This window comes from Octopus bimaculoides, chromosome 16, assembly GCF_046866305.1.
Source record: "Octopus bimaculoides isolate indiv1 chromosome 16, ASM4686630v1, whole genome shotgun sequence".
In the NCBI taxonomy this organism is placed as follows: Eukaryota; Metazoa; Mollusca; class Cephalopoda; order Octopoda; family Octopodidae; genus Octopus; species Octopus bimaculoides.
In genome coordinates, this window is record NC_142943.1 from 44,907,220 (window position 1) to 44,923,254 (window position 16,035).

At 36.5% G+C, this 16,035-nt stretch overlaps 1 protein-coding gene across 9 annotated transcripts in view; it reads left to right on the forward strand.

Annotated features, from left to right (window-relative positions):
• The window catches only part of LOC106868966 (uncharacterized), a 180,308-nt gene that overhangs the window by 36,671 nt on the left and 127,602 nt on the right, over positions 1-16,035 (forward strand). Inside the window, exon 1 of one of the 9 annotated variants that reach the window (XM_014914443.3) lies at positions 3,007-3,365. The exons of 4 other annotated variants lie outside the window; for them this stretch is intronic. The gene's annotated coding sequence lies outside the window, so the exon portion shown is untranslated. Of the gene's footprint in view, positions 1-3,006; positions 3,366-16,035 lie in introns of those variants that run through there. 4 more of the 9 variants (XM_014914444.3, XM_052973866.2, XM_089364547.1 and 1 more) reach the window with 4 other exon arrangements.

Below are 16,035 nucleotides of genomic sequence, written 5' to 3' on the forward strand. Positions count from 1 at the left end.
TTTTTTAAAACAGCAAGCTGTGATTTGAGAGGGAGATTTGGTTGCTATTTCTAGCTGGTTAAGTAACTAAGCAAAGGATCATTTCTTGGGGCATATGATGAGGGTTTTATTGTGTAAGGAGTGGAGAATCTAGGTTTGGGGGATTTGCTATATGCAGCAGATGTATGTGTACTAGATATATTCATTGACATGAAGTTGTGATTGTGATAGTGTATGTGTGTATATATGTATGTGAGTAAGTGTGTGCATGTGTGAGTAGTTTAATGCGATGCAATAAATTGTAACAGACACAAACAAGCTTTAAAACCTCATCAATTGCAAGGAAGAGCCGCAAACTATCGAGTTATGCTAATAATCTGATTAGTGTTGGTATGAGACACCTCCAAATTCATTAATATCACATTGCCGATAAAGTTGGTCACTCTAGAATGGAAGCAGTCTCCACAGGCAGAAGAACATTTCCAATAATTAACTTCCTAATACATATTAATTCAATATATAAAATGGTTGGTGCTTTGAACAATCATTAGAAATTGATAAAAGGCTGAATCTCAACATTGAGCAGAGGTAGTAAATTGGCAGAATTTGTAGAGCATTTGATGAAATGCTGGTGACATTTAGTTATACCATAGTGTGTTCCAAGTTCAAATCCTACCAAGGTCAACTTTGATTATTCTTCTGATGCGATGGGGGTTGATAAAATAAAGTACCTGTCAAGTATCAAGGTTGATTCCATTTCTATAATTAATCCTAAATATGAATGAAATTGTAACAGAAGAGTTGAAGTTGGTGCTGGTTGTAAGCTGCCTTGGACACCTTGTAAATTCAGTTCAGTTCTAGTTCTCTTAGACTCTCTCAAATACCCAGGAGGCTCTCTTGAGGTTGCAGATAGTTTCTGTTATCTAGGTGACCAAATTAGCAATGCTGGAGGATGTTTAGACTAAGAATAGGATAGATGAAGTTCAGAGAGCTGTTATCTTTGTTGACAACAAAAGGATTCTCTCTCAGAGTGAAAGGTAAGATTGTATGATGCTTGTGTACAAATGGCTATACTCCATGGTAGTGAGACCTAGGCTCTGAATGCAGAAGACATGCATAGACTAGAGAGGAATGAAAGCAGTATGCTCTGTTGGATGTGCAACATCAGTGTGTTTGTATGACGAAGTGTAAATGTGTTGAGTGAAAAGTCGGGCATATGAGGAATCAAGAGGGAAGACTATATTAGTTTGTACATGTGATGCGTATGAATGAAGACAATTGTGTAAAGAAGTGCCAATCACTGAAAGTAGATGTTACCCATAGGAGAGGGAGACTCAGGAAGACATGGGATGAAGTGGTGAGGACCGGTCTCAGGATGTTTGGCCTTACAGAGGAAATGACAATGGACTAAAATGTCTGGTGATATGAGGTTCTTGAGAAGACCTACCCACATTAGCAAAACTGAGTTCTAAAAGCTCTGTGTGTTTCACCAACACATAATAAAACTTTTCATACACTCTACCCCAACAAACCAAACTACATCTCTTCTCTTCATGTTTTCTCTTTCATGTGCTATACTTCTCTCTCACTCCCCAATCCTGTCCTCATAGCCTTGCTCACTGTATCATTGCTATCTAGTAGTCCCTTACCCCCTCTATACACCCAGGTTTTCACCAGTCACTCCATTCCCCACCCCCACTCTCTACTCATGTTTTTTGGCAATGCCCTGCTACTTAGATTATGACCTCTGTACCTTGGATAACATTGGTGGCATGGAGAGAGGAGGCTGGTTTGCATGGGTGACTGCTGGTCTTCCATAAAACAACCTTACCCAGACTTGTGCCTCAGAGGGGAACTTTTTAGGTGCAATCCCATGGAGTCTTTACCCTGTTTTGGCATGGTTCCTACAGCTTGATGCCCTTCTTAACACCAATTGCTTAATTGAATGTACTGGGTGCTTTTTACGTGGCACCATCACCTGTGAGGTTACCATATATTTCTCAAACATACATACAATCCTCCACTACATTATTGAAACACATTGGTTTCAAATTTTGGCACAAGGCCCGCAATTTTGGGAGAGGGTAGAAGTCGATTCAATTGACCCCAGTACTCAAGTGGTACTTATTTTATCAACCCTGAAAGAATGAAAGGCAACGTTGACCTTGGTGGAATTTGAACTCAGAACTCCTAATGTAAAGATGGACGAAATGCCACTAAGGATTTTGTCCAGCATGCTACTGATTCTGCCAGCTCACTGCCTTACATTATTGAAACATATTGAGATGTAGTAGACTCTACAAGTCACATATAATACTATCCATCAAGGTAGGGAGTAACTCCAAATAAGAAATGACCCAGGTGGGAGAAAATTCTTTAGTCCTTCACACATAGACAACTTCTTTAGTGCTGGTAACATTATAAAGTACCAGTTTTGTACTGAGGTTTATTTTCCCCTCTCTTTCTTTCTTGTTTTCTCTCCTAGAAGAAATTGACTTTGGTCAGACCTGGAGTGGAGATGAGCTCTGCCAGGTCTGAAATTCCCAGGACCTGCTATATGTCATGATGTCCCCACCTCCTGCAACTTCATCAAGGAGTTGAGGGTCCATAGCATATATATATATGTGTGTGTGTGTGTGTGTGTATGCATACACATGCACACACTGTTTCTTCCTTAAAAATCAATAAATATTCTATCATGCAAATAGCTGAATTGTGCAATGAGGGTATTTTGTCACATACCCTTATAAGTGCTTCTTACCACTATTACTACTACTCCTGCCGTGGCAGTGGTGGTGGCCAGCGGAAGGGAACTTTTTCAAGGTTGCTCAGTTTCCTAGAAATGACTTCCAAACCTCCAGTTGTGGAATACAAATCTATGAATATTGTTGCTGTTGATAATGATGATAATAATAATTATAATGGTGAACACGCACATACACACACGCACGCACACGCACACGCACACACACATTAAATGTGTGTCTGTATGTATAGAGTTGTTTAACTTTTTAGCAATTTGAATATTATCGCCACTGTCACTGTAACTGCTGCTGCTTCTAGTACACACCTCCCTGTGTGTGTGTGTGTATACACACAGTGTTTGTCAATGGGCAAGTTGTTTAAACAGAATTTCTAGTATTACATCAGTTTATTCAGAAATATGACACTAAGTACACTTTAGTTCTTAATATATATTATATAATATATGAATATACATGCACATACAGATATACAAATCTATGTACACACCCACCCACACATGCGCATAATCTACTTGTGTTTGATAACTTGTCTGTTAATTTCCAATTAACATTTTGAAATTACACGACTTGAGGATTGCATCAAAAGAATCACTACTCTCTAAGAACTGGCTGCCCTTAAATGTAAGTCTTAAAGAAGAAAAAAAAAAGTGCATGCTTTTTGTTTTTGTTGGGGTGAGGAAGGGTTGTTAGTCTTGTATTGTTTTTGTTGTTGAAGTTGTCAAATTGGTAGAGGTTTCTCTTTTCCGTATATCTATTCTTTAACTGGTTTGAATGTCATTTGTGCTCCCATTTTTCGCCTCTTATCATATACGTCATTTTGCCTATTCTTTTTGTTAGTACTCTGGCTTCCCAACCTTCTCTTCCATTTTTATATACTTTGAAAAACACTTTGTCACTGATATTAAAATACTTTGTTGTATATTTAGCATTTTCTCTATTTGTTTTTCTTACTGATAACAGCCTGTCAAAAATTGGCTTAATTTTTCGAGCAAACATTAGTTCCACAGGCGACTTGCCTAAAGTGTTTGGTTTGGTGTTGTTCTATAAACCCTCAAGAATTGTGTCAATGCTGCGTCATTGACTAGCTTGTTTCTTGATTTCTTTAATGCTCTTTTAAATGTATCCATGACCTATTCCGCTCGCCCATTTGATCTTGGGTGATATGGTGGAGTAGAGATGTGTTCAACTGCGTACATTTTGCAAAAATTTAAAAACTTGTATGCCGTAAACTGTGTACCATTTTCAGATACTATGGTGTCTGGGACACTGAAGAAATTCTATTGTTATCATAGAGGTTGGTTTTCTACATTTACATATTTCTGGCCACTTAGTATAACTATCTACTACAATCAGGTAATATGCACCATATACTGGTCCAGCAAAATCTATATGAAGCCTGGTCCATGGACTGTTGGTTTTAGGCCATGGTTGGAATTTTACCTGTGGTGACTTGGTTACAAGGGCACAACCTCTGCAGGATTTCTTCAATGTCACAGTCCATTGTAGGCCAATATACATAACTTTTCCTTAGTGATTTCATTCTTGAAATCCCTGGGTGACCAATATAAAATTCCTTTAATAAACGCTTTTGTAGTGTGGCTGGCATTATGACTCTTTGTGCATACATCAACACATTGTCACACAATGAGAAATGGTTCACATTTGTGTTGTGCATACTTTTATTTTCTTTAGCATTCAGTGTTTCTTACATTTTTATATTGAATTTATTGTCTTCTGATTTCAATTTTATGTCTTGTAAAACTGGCAGTTCACGAATGACGTCACACAAAACATTTTAAAATTCATTTTCTGCTTGCAAAGTGGCAATCACAGTATCTTCGAATGGTTCCATGTTTTTTTAAATCAGTCTTGTTAGACAATCTGCATGGCCTAAATTCTTGGATGGTGTATACTCCATCTTGAAATCATAGTTTAATAATATTATTGTAGTCCAGTGTTGTAACCTGTTAGCAGTATAGGTAGGGATTCCTTTTTTTTTTGACCCAAATATCAATAATAACAGTCAGTGATCAGTCTGCAGCTGAAAACTTCTACCATGCAAAAATCTGTGAAATTTTTTCTCAGCAAAAATAACTACAGCATCTTTTTTGATTTGACTGTAATTTTTCTCTGCTAATATCAGAGAATGTGAGGCATGAGCCACTGCCTTCATGTTACCATCTTTATATTTATGTAGCATTACTGCTCCTATACCATACTCAGAAGTGTCTGAAGCTACAGCAATCTCTGCTGTGGGATTGAAGTGAGCTAACAACAAATTTCATCAAATGCCTTTTGGCAATTTTCTGACCAATTCTATTTCATATCTTTTTTCAGCAAATTATTCAGTGGAGCCCTAACCTTATGCATATTTGGGTTATAATTTTGGTAATAATTTGCCAGTCCTAAAAATGCTTGTGTGTGTGTGTGTGTGTCTCTCTCTCTCTCTCTCTCTTTCTCTCTCTCTCTCTCTCTCTCTCTCTAGATAGATAGATAGATAGATAGATAGATAGATAGATAGATAGATAGATAGATAGATAGATAGATAGATAGATAGATCGATAGAAAGGACAACAAAAGAAAGAAAGAGACCTCAATATTATGTAAATGAGGAATTTATCTGTAAAAATATGTGACACTTATTCGGCAGCCATGATAAAATTCCAAATTTTATATATATATATATATATATGTGTGTGTGTGTGTGTGTGTGTGTGCGCACACACATATGCACATGTCAGAATATCTGTATATCTGCCTGTCTATCAGTCTAGATTCATAAGTCCTGTTTCTCTGTTTCCATGGCACATATATCACTCCCCTGGATGGGGTGCCAATCTGTCTTAGGATTACTCATTTTTACCAGCTGGGTGAATTGGAGCAACATGAAATGAGTGTTGCTCAAGAACACAATGCATTGCCCACTCCAGAAATGAAAACCACAATCCTATGTTCATGAGTACATCACCCTAACCACTGAGCCATGTGTCTCCATCTGTCTGTCTGTATGTATATTTGACTGTGTCAGTCAGTCAGTCTTTCTCTCTCTACACGTATATATTTAAGTAATTACATTTACAGCATTATAAAATGGAAATATTACACATGCCTTTCTGTTTGTAATTATATCCTAATTAATTATCCCCTTCTATACTTTTACATTTTGTGTGAATGTTGTTCAAGCATTTTTTAAAAATCTCTCATCTTTTTGGATTTCTTCATGATTTTATCAATGCCAACTTTATCATGATTCTCTTTACCTTTTCTTTTTGTTGTTAGTGAGAAATTTTATTAAAAAAGAATTGCATTTCTATATCTTATTTTCTGAAAATTTAAATGTTTTTGTCTACAAAAAACACCCTTTTAAAAAAATTTACTGAAATAGTCTTTATTACAATTGGAGCTTCATTTAGAGAGGGGTCATGGCCTTTTTTTGTTTCTATGTTCTAACTGTAGTGCTTCAAGGAAAATTTTATCACACATTTATTCTAAGACGTGCCAAACCTTAGGAAATCAGGTTTGAATTCTTTGATAAAAATCTTCATGATTATGTTGGAATTCTAAATGACACACCAAACATTGCTTACTCTATCCCATCCTGCCCCCCCACTTTCCCCCTTCTTTTTCTCTCCTTTTTCTTCATTTTCACAAAATTCAACACGATGTCTAGCAAGCTGGAACATTTTCTTTTTTTTTTCTGATCCAATTTTGCTTTCACTGGAATCCAAAGAATTAATATAATGCAAATGAAAGAATTCTTTTAAAATGATGCCATAAGAATTTTAGTCTCTATGATAAAGTCACTTTTCGTGTTTCTGAGAACAAAAAGAAAAGCAGAACCTAACCAATTCCGGCTTGAATCTGTAACATGCTTTTCTTTCTTAAGTCTTCTTCCAAATTTCTTCGTTTTACAATTTTTATTTTATCTTCATTTTGAGATAAAATTATTTATTTGTTTCTTAATGAGCCTTATTCAGGGACAGAAAAGCAGCACCCTTGACCTTTTTCAGGAGTTTCCAAGACTGATGGGAGAAAGAGAGGAACCTATCTTCAAACTGAAGACTAAGCCCAAATGTTTGTAAAAGAGTAGAGCAGCTTCCGTTCAATTTCGATTGACTAAATTTCTAACTTGGCTTTGGTCAACCTGAAACTATAGCAGATGATATCCACCTATCTGTTTAGCTTTATTAATTCTGTTGGTAAGCCTTCATTCAAAATTTCTATCTTGGAAACTTGTAAAGTTTGAAATTTCTAAAAGAATCTTCTTTTATCTTCTACTTATTTCTCTCATTGGACTATGACCATGCTGTGACAATGATTTGAATAAAATTAGTCAAACAATTGAACTCAGTACTTTTTTTAAAAATCTAATCTTTATTCTCTTGGTTTCTTTTGCTGAACCACTAAGTTACAGAGATGAAAACAAACCAACATCAGTTGTCATGTGGTGGGAACAAATTCAAACGCAGAGATACATGCACAAATATAAACATATATACAACGAGATTCTACATAGTTTCTGCCTACCAAATTCACTCACAAGGCATTGGTTGGCTTGAGGCTGTAGTAAAAGACATTTGCCCAAGATACCACACAGTGGGATTGATCCTGAAACCTTATGGTTGCAAAGTAAACTCCTTAACAACACAGCCTTTCTGGACCAAATTCAGAATATCTAAAAAAAAAATTAAAAAAGTGTTGTAGGTGAACCTAAAATGGAAGTTTAAAAAGTGATGTTCAGTAGTTTTTTGTGATTGGCAAACTGTTGTGTAATGAACAGTGAAAAGCAAAACATCCCTAAAGTGAAGCTGTTTTGTGTTGTGTAAAACTGGACTAACCCCCACCTTCACAATATATTAGCTGTATTCATCATCATCATAATTTAACATTCACTTTTCAGTGCTTGCATAAGTCTGGTGGAATTTGTTGAGGCAAATATTCTATGACTAGATGCCCTTCCTGTTGCTAACCTTCACTTGTTTTCAAATAAGGTCATTTTTATCCCTTCATAGCCAGAGATCTTTTTTACACAAGACTGGAAATGCACAACATCACTTGTATGACAGTGATCACAGTATCGCAGCATTGACCGTACCATCAGATGTTGTTATACACTGCTAGTCACAATGCAGTTCCAATTCTGCCTTGCTTTCACCTTTCTCTTCCATTTTGACCCAAATTGCTTAACTAGATCATCTTCCCATTGTTGTGGAGACCTTCCAAGTGGCTTTTTCCGTCCTCTTGGATCTCAGATGATAGTTATTACTCATTTACAACCATCACATGATGTCAAGTTAAGGGCACACACACACACAGTGGGTTCTTCCTGTTTCTATCTATCAAATCCACTTGCAAGGCATTGGTTAGTCCAGGGTTTTAGATGTTTGTCAAATGTGCTACACAGTAGGATTGAACCCAAAACTACATGGTTAGGAAGCAAGTTTCTTCACTATACAGCTGCACCTGCATTTATTATGAAATGTAAATGGTTCAGACTTCAGTCTAATGCAAAGTTCACTATAATTTTATCCTCTGGGTGATGGTAAGCACTGAAATTTGTCTTGTGTGCAAATTTCATCTTTGCAAAGTATTTGTGTATCCATGCATGTTACCATCACTCAGATTTTTTTGAATTAAAAAAATCCCATTTCATCTTGAAAATCTTGTTTCATCCCATTATGCAGTTGACCCACTATCAAGATGTTCTAACTATGGCCAACTTGATGATTTTTCATTTTTTCAGACTTGGTATTTCTATTTTGAGATAGATTTCACTGAAAGTTTTTTTAGTAGATCAAGCAACTACATAACATTTCCCTTTGTTTCTGTGTGAGTTGTCTGTGGGTGTATGATACCATATATTATTGTACCTGAGTATGCTTAAATTTGGTGAGCAACTACTTTAGACTAGAATCCTAGCTTGTGGGTGATTTATCTGCCATCTGCTTTGAAACTAAAGGAACTGGAATTCAGTAGCTTCTGAAATCCAGTTTTCTTCACTTTAGAAGTAAAGGGGCAATGGTTTGGCAGTATTGTTAGGTCAGGGGACGAAATGTGTGGTATTTGTGTCTGTTCTGAGTCCTGCCAAGGTCGCCTTTGTCTCTCTAACTTCAAGAGTCAGTGAAATAAAGTACTAGTCAGGTACTGATGTCAGTAAGGTAAAGTACCAGTCAAGTACTGGCGTCTATAACAAAGTATTGGTCAGATACTGGCATCAATACAACTATAATAAAGAACCATTCCGTACAAGAGTCAATAACATTGTCATTGTCATCATTGGTATTACCCGGATCGGCATCGATCATTGTTATCAGCATCATCACCATCATTAACATTATCATTGTTGTGTCTTAAGTTTTTTTTTTATTCATTTGTTTTCTGTTGGCCTGATGTGGACACTGTTCGATCAACGAAAACCAACAAAACAAGTGCGTGTGTGTGTGTGCGTGTGAGCGTGTGTGTATGTGCGTGTGTGTGCATATCAGTACATATTGTAAAGCTGAGTGTGTGTGTGTGTGTGTGTGTTGCGTCTATACAAATCCACACCTTACAAGATAGCAATCTGGGAGTCACACCAATGGATTCCTGATGGTCGAAAATGCCTGGAATCGGCCAATTATTTTTTGATTTTTTGCTTTCTAAGGGGTGAATTTTTGCATTAAAAGAAAATGCAAAAATTTCTTTTCTTTTTTTGAATTATTAGCATTTTTCACAAGCATGAGATTTTTCATAAACACAATGGAAATAATCCACGTTACAGTAATTCGATGTAAACCAGATGCTAATGGTTTACTAAGTGTCCCATGGTTTACTTTTAAATTCCAACAAGATATATTAAAACACTTGAGAACCTCCAACCGATACATAAATTAGAGGAACAAGATTTTTTCCTTTATGTCCACATTAAAGAAAAAACTTATGCTAATTTAAAAGTATATATACACAGGCGCAGGAGTGGCTGTGTGGTAAGTAGCTTGCTTACCAACCACATGGTTCCGGGTTCATTCCCACTGCGTGGCACCTTGGGCAAGTGTTTCTACTATAGTCTCGGGCCGACCAAAGCCTTGTGAGTGGATTTGGTAGACGGAAACTGAAAGAAGCCTGTCGTATATATGTATATATATATATATATGTTTGTGTGTATGTGTGTCTGTGTTTGTCCCCCCAACATCGCTTGACAACCGATGCTGGTGTGTTTACGTCCCCGTAACTTAGCGGTTCGGCAAAAAGAGACTGATAGAATAAGTACTAGGCATCCAAAGAATAAGTCCTGGGGTCGATTTACTCGACTAAAGGCGGTGCTTCAGCATGGCCACAGTCAATTGACTGAAACAAGTAAAAGAGAATATAATTTAAAAATAGGATAAAATCTTTATAAGAATTTATCAAGTAGTCAGCGTGAAAAACCTAATAAGGGAAAAATTTTTAATTATTCCCTTTAAATATATTTATTTATATTAAGGGCATTACTATACATAAATGCCTCACGCTATGAGGAACTCTTAAAATCAAAACTCCACAATAAATACAGTGTACCGAACGCGAGGGTAATGCAACTCTCGAAGCAAGCTCCTTAAAAACAATATATATATATATATATATATATATATATATATATATATATATATATATATTGGAGTAAGCATATAAATGTGAAACAAAGTAGAAAAAAAAAATATTTACATCCCCATAGCTTACTGGTTTAACAAAAAGAAACTGATGGACTAAGTACCAGGCTTATCAAAATAAAAAAAGCCCTAGGCAGTGTCTCACATTTTTGTTTGCCCACTCAATTGTATCTATCAATGTATCTTTTTATGTATATATGTACATATATATATATAATATGCACACACACACACATATGTATGTATATGTTCATATTCATATCTATTATATAAAAGTCAATGTCTTCATGTGTGTTACTTATACAATTGAAAACTACTGCACCGATCCTAATGAAATTTGGAACACAAAATCCAAGCCTAGGGAGAAGGGTAATGCTGTATGTGTCATACAATTTTATGGACCAAAATTACTGAATGGATCCTTATGATATCAGGGCAGGTGAGATGGCTTAAAGGGGGCAGAACCCCACCATGAAAATTCATAAATTTTTGATGTTGATGAAATTTCAACCATAGGTAATTGACACACATCAAGAAGTATTCCCAAAATTTTCCGCTTCTCATGATGATTCTAAGACTCACTAATGGGAGCCTTAACTCCCAAATTTTAGTCACTTTTATGATCCAAAACTAGGTCAAAAGTACTGAATGGATCTTTATGAAATTTGGAAATTATATCCTATGCATAAGGGCAGATGTAATGCAGTATATCTTTGAAAGTGAGGGGGCATAAATGAGGCCATAACCCCCATGAAAATTCATATATTTTTGCTGCTGATGAAATTTTAACCATAGATATTAGACACAAATGAAGTAATATTTCTAAAATTTTAACTTAGAAGTTACAAAGACCCCTTAATGGGGACTTACCCACAATTTAGTTATTTTTCCTTAGCAAAGACGATACAATTTTTCTCTTGGAAGCTGTAGGGTCACCCAAGCATAAAAGATAAGTGTTATTTGCCATTCAATGGTACAACAGTGTAAGACTTTGCTTTGAGATTATACTTAGATTGTGATTTCTGCAATGTGGTGTGTAAATTGTCGAGTAAAGGCGAGGCATCTTTACCTCCACTGATTCAGTTGCAAAGTGTTGAGTAAAGTTATTTGGTTGCAGACCTCCTTTGAGTCTTTTTATTATCACTGGGTCACACATAGTCCCCAGATGGTAACATTGATTTCAAGGCCTTCCCAGATGAATGACTGGTTATTCAAAGACATTTATAGATTGTAAATTTATTCTGTCCAGTTACCTATCGGTATAGTGGTCGTTTGCAAACTCCAGAGGTGACACTTTCATTTCCCCTTAACCCTGACGTTACACAGTTGTTAATGTTTATTTGAGTTGGTTCACACCTTTCCAATTGCTATAGATCTGTAATACATCTTACGGCTATGTCTGTCACCTGTATGGTAAGGAATCCTAGATTGGGGGAGTAGTAACGACTAGGGTAGGGTAGCTGACTGCTTATTGTGATCATTTACCTTTTGGTTTCCTGTAGCTTTGTTCTCTTTTACAAACCCAGTGAACATACATATATTTCTTATTTCAAAGAAATTCGAACAATAGATATAAGACCCAAGTTAAAAAGATTCCCCAAAATTAAACTTCTCTGGTTAACTTTAAGACCCCCCCCCCCAACAGGGCCTTCACTCCCACAAAGAGCTCCATGAGCTCCATTTTTCAGGAACAAAAACCTTTCAATACGTTCCATAAGATTTGAATTTGGGAATCTGGACATAAAGATGATCAGTATGGGATAAATGTGTCATGATTAGAATTTTTGTTGGGGTGTGTAAAGAGGGAAAGAACCCTCATTAAAATTCTTCATATGCAACTTTGATGAAATTCGAATCATAGATATTCCAGATATATATATATCTTATAGGTCTGCTCAAACAGACAGACCTAGGGCTAAACAACAATTACATGCAAACAGGTTTATTATAAGTGAGATTAATTGATTTAACTGATCAACTAGTCATGGGCATTCAAGACAACAAGGACTGTTTGTTCATTTTTTTTAATGTCATCACTATCATTACTTCCACTACCACCATCATCATCGCCATCCTCCTCATCTGCCTTCTTATCATCTCTGTTGTGTAACTACATCTTCACTATATCAGTTAATTAGTGTGTGTGTGTGTGTGTGTGTGTGTTATCCAGAACCATAACCTTGTTAACAAAAGATACTGAACTTCAGCAATAATAATAATAATAATAATAATAATTTATTATTTTATTGGCCACAAGGGCTCACATAAAATAAGATTAAATGACATGCAACAACATAAAAGACAAAAATGGGATGATACAATGGGTTTTCCACATGTAAACAAGATAAATAACAATTAAAACTGAACAAATTAAATCTCCCAATAGGGGAGGCACTATAAGGTCCTTGTGGAAAAATCCAGAAAACCACGGGTGCTTAATCAACTGGGCAAGAGCCCTTCTTTAATTCCTTTTTTTTTTTCATAGATACATGCTCAGAATTAGTCCTTTCACACCGGCCATTCTGCCAACATTCACCTGTTTTTCAACAAACTTGTTAGAAGGCAACACTTCCCTCTCCACTCACAAGTTCCTTTTCAAGTGAAACTTGAAAAAGTTGATGTGGGTTTGGCCAAAGAGGAAAGTGTCTTTAGCCCTTTCAAACAGGTCCACCATACTACCTCTTTTGCTACAACCACTAGACAAATAAAAATTACCTGTCCCTCCCGACCAAAGGATGGTAGCAGGGCAATTCTCAATGGATTCAGCTGATAGCCACATCCATCCTACATGCGACAGCAGGTGTTCAACATAAACCCACAGGTCAGCAATAGTCAGGCACTGGACTAGGGAGTGCAGAACAATAATAATAATGACAATAATGCTTTCTTTATTTACTGTTGGGGATGGTACAGGTCAATGCAGTGGGGGGGATTTCACAAAGAAGTGCAACCCCCATATTTTACTGCCCTGTACCATTCCCAGTGTCTTTTTATGAATCCTTAGTGGTGAATAATGAAAACATTATTATTATTATTATTATTATTTAACATCCATCTTCCATGCTGGCATGGATTTGATAGTTTGACAAGATTGAGTGAGCCAGATGACTATATTGAGCTTCATTGTCTACTTTGGCATGGTTTCTATGGCTGAATGGAGTTCATAATGCTAACCACTTTACAGAGTATACGGAGTCCATGACACTGGCACTAGCAAGGTTGCTAAGTAACTTGCAAGACAAAGAAAATAAAGAATTCCCCTCAACTTGGTGGGGGTGTCATAGATGAAAGAGGTAGTGCTATGCCAAGTGTCAAGAGGCTAAATTATAATAGAGGGTGTTTTACTATAGAAGGAATAAATGGTTACTCCATTTATTCCTTCTATAGTAAAAATTTCATATGGTGTACCCAGTGCAAACTGAGGATGCATAAAAGTTGTAGTAGGATGACAGGCAGGCTAACAGAGAAGATAAACCCTGTATGTGACTGAAGCACAGATGCAGGAAGCACTAACAATACCCCTAAAATAGATGTTACTTAATAAACATCAGTGGAGGTGGGTTTTCTGAAAGCATAGTAGCCTGTGTTAGAATAAATTAGAAAAAGTTTGGAGAGCTGTTATTTCTGCTTGTAACAAAGATTCTTCTATAGTAGCCTCCCTCTTTTTTTTACCTACTCCCCTGAATCCTTATGTTATCTACCTCTCTTCTTCCCACATCTTGGTCATGCTGATTTGAATGCATGAAGCCACTGCAAGATTAAGAGCACTCTTTAGTTTTGATGAGGACATGGTGTTGATTCCATGATAAAATGCACTCCATACACTCTATTAAGGAGTTAGGGTTAGAAAGGGAATCTAGTTATAGGAATTTTGCCATTTGGAACATACAAGTGAGATATAATGCCCTGACCTGTCTAGAAGGTCCCCAACTCCAATAAGAATTGTCTGAGGCCATGATAACCATGACAGCCCATCCTACCAATGCTTGCATGGAAAGCAGATGTAAAGTGATGATGATGATAATCATATTCATACTTGTCTAGTGATTGCTAGCTTTTATATTGATGTGACCAAATGGTTAAGAAGCTCTCTTCTACAGTGGCTTCTACAATAGCCTACAGTCTGGCTTGAGGAATATTTAACCCTTTATTATTAATTCATTACCAAATTTCTATTGAAATACACTGCCTTTGTTTCAATAAATTTTGAAAATAATGAAAGAATTTAGTAAAATAACTGACATTATTAAGCTGGTGTTTGGAACATGAATTTATATGAAATTTTAATGGACAGTTTTAATTTAAATCATTTTAAAACAGGAAATTTCTATCATAGGACCAGAGGCCGTCTTTAGTGGGTTGGTATTGCAAGGGTGAACTACCAATCCTGACAGGTTTATTCTTAACAGAGAAGTTCTTTCAGTGGTTTGTCTACCTAAAGTAAGCAATGTTGATGGACCTGGTCTCTCCTCTCCAAGTTATACTCACAGAAAGAGTTGAAGATTAAACTTGGCCTGGCAAGCAGTACTGATGCGTGCAGCAGTGAATTGCTTCTCTGTCCTGTTGTCAGTACTGCCTTAACCCTTTAGCATTTAAATTGGCCAAATCCGGCCAAAGTATTCTATCCATCTTATGTTTAAACTGATTATATTCAGCCTCTCAGACATAGCCTGCAATGTCATTCTAAAAATAAATGATCACATCATTGAAATTGCAAAGCCATGAGATAATGCATGATTAATTCAAAGCAATGTGAATAACTAAGCATTACATTTGACACAGTAGTCTGAATGCTAAAGGGTTAAGAAAGGGCAATCACCAGGGGAGCCACAAGCCTAGGGGACCCACAAGCCTAGGGGACCCACAAGCCTAGGGGACCAATGCTAATTTGTGTCTGCTGTGGCTTGCTGTCAATAAATAAGTACTATAAACACAGCTGCATTACATTGCCTAGGACCTATCAAGTACAGAGTGCTGAAGAAAAAAACCTCCTGTACATTACATGGTCATTGGTGTGGTGCTAGTGAAGTTAAACAGGTGGTAATGGTCTCTTCATGTAGGCAATATTTTAACATTTTGTTTTCAGTACGTCCATAATTTGGACCAGTGCAAACTGTGAGCTTGCTGTTGAAACATTTATAAACCTGTAAAATGTGGAGAGACTTTTTTTTACCCCACTTTGTATTTGGTGGTGTTGTCATATATCTACGCAGATGGTGTCATATACAATTCTGCACTCTGTGGTGATACAGACAGACACTACAGATGATTACTCTTTTGAATTATGGCTCTTACAACCTTTTTTCCTCCTACATCTCATTTCTCATAAACTGGTTACTTTCTCTTTTGTCATGAGTAATGTGTGTGTGTGCATGTGTGTGGGGGAAGGAAGAATGTCAAACAAAGTGTTGTGTGTAAGGAGGAGAGTAGTATATATATATATATATATATATATATATATATATAAGTAGTGGTGTGTGTGTGTGCGTGCGTGATAAATACCTGGAATGTTGCCAGGACCAGGCATCTACATAGTACTATCACTTAGATCATTCATTTTATATACTCACACATGCTACAATACACACATATACACATATGTATTTGCATGTGTGACTCTCTGTGTGTGCTTATAGGTATATATATGTATACACACACACACA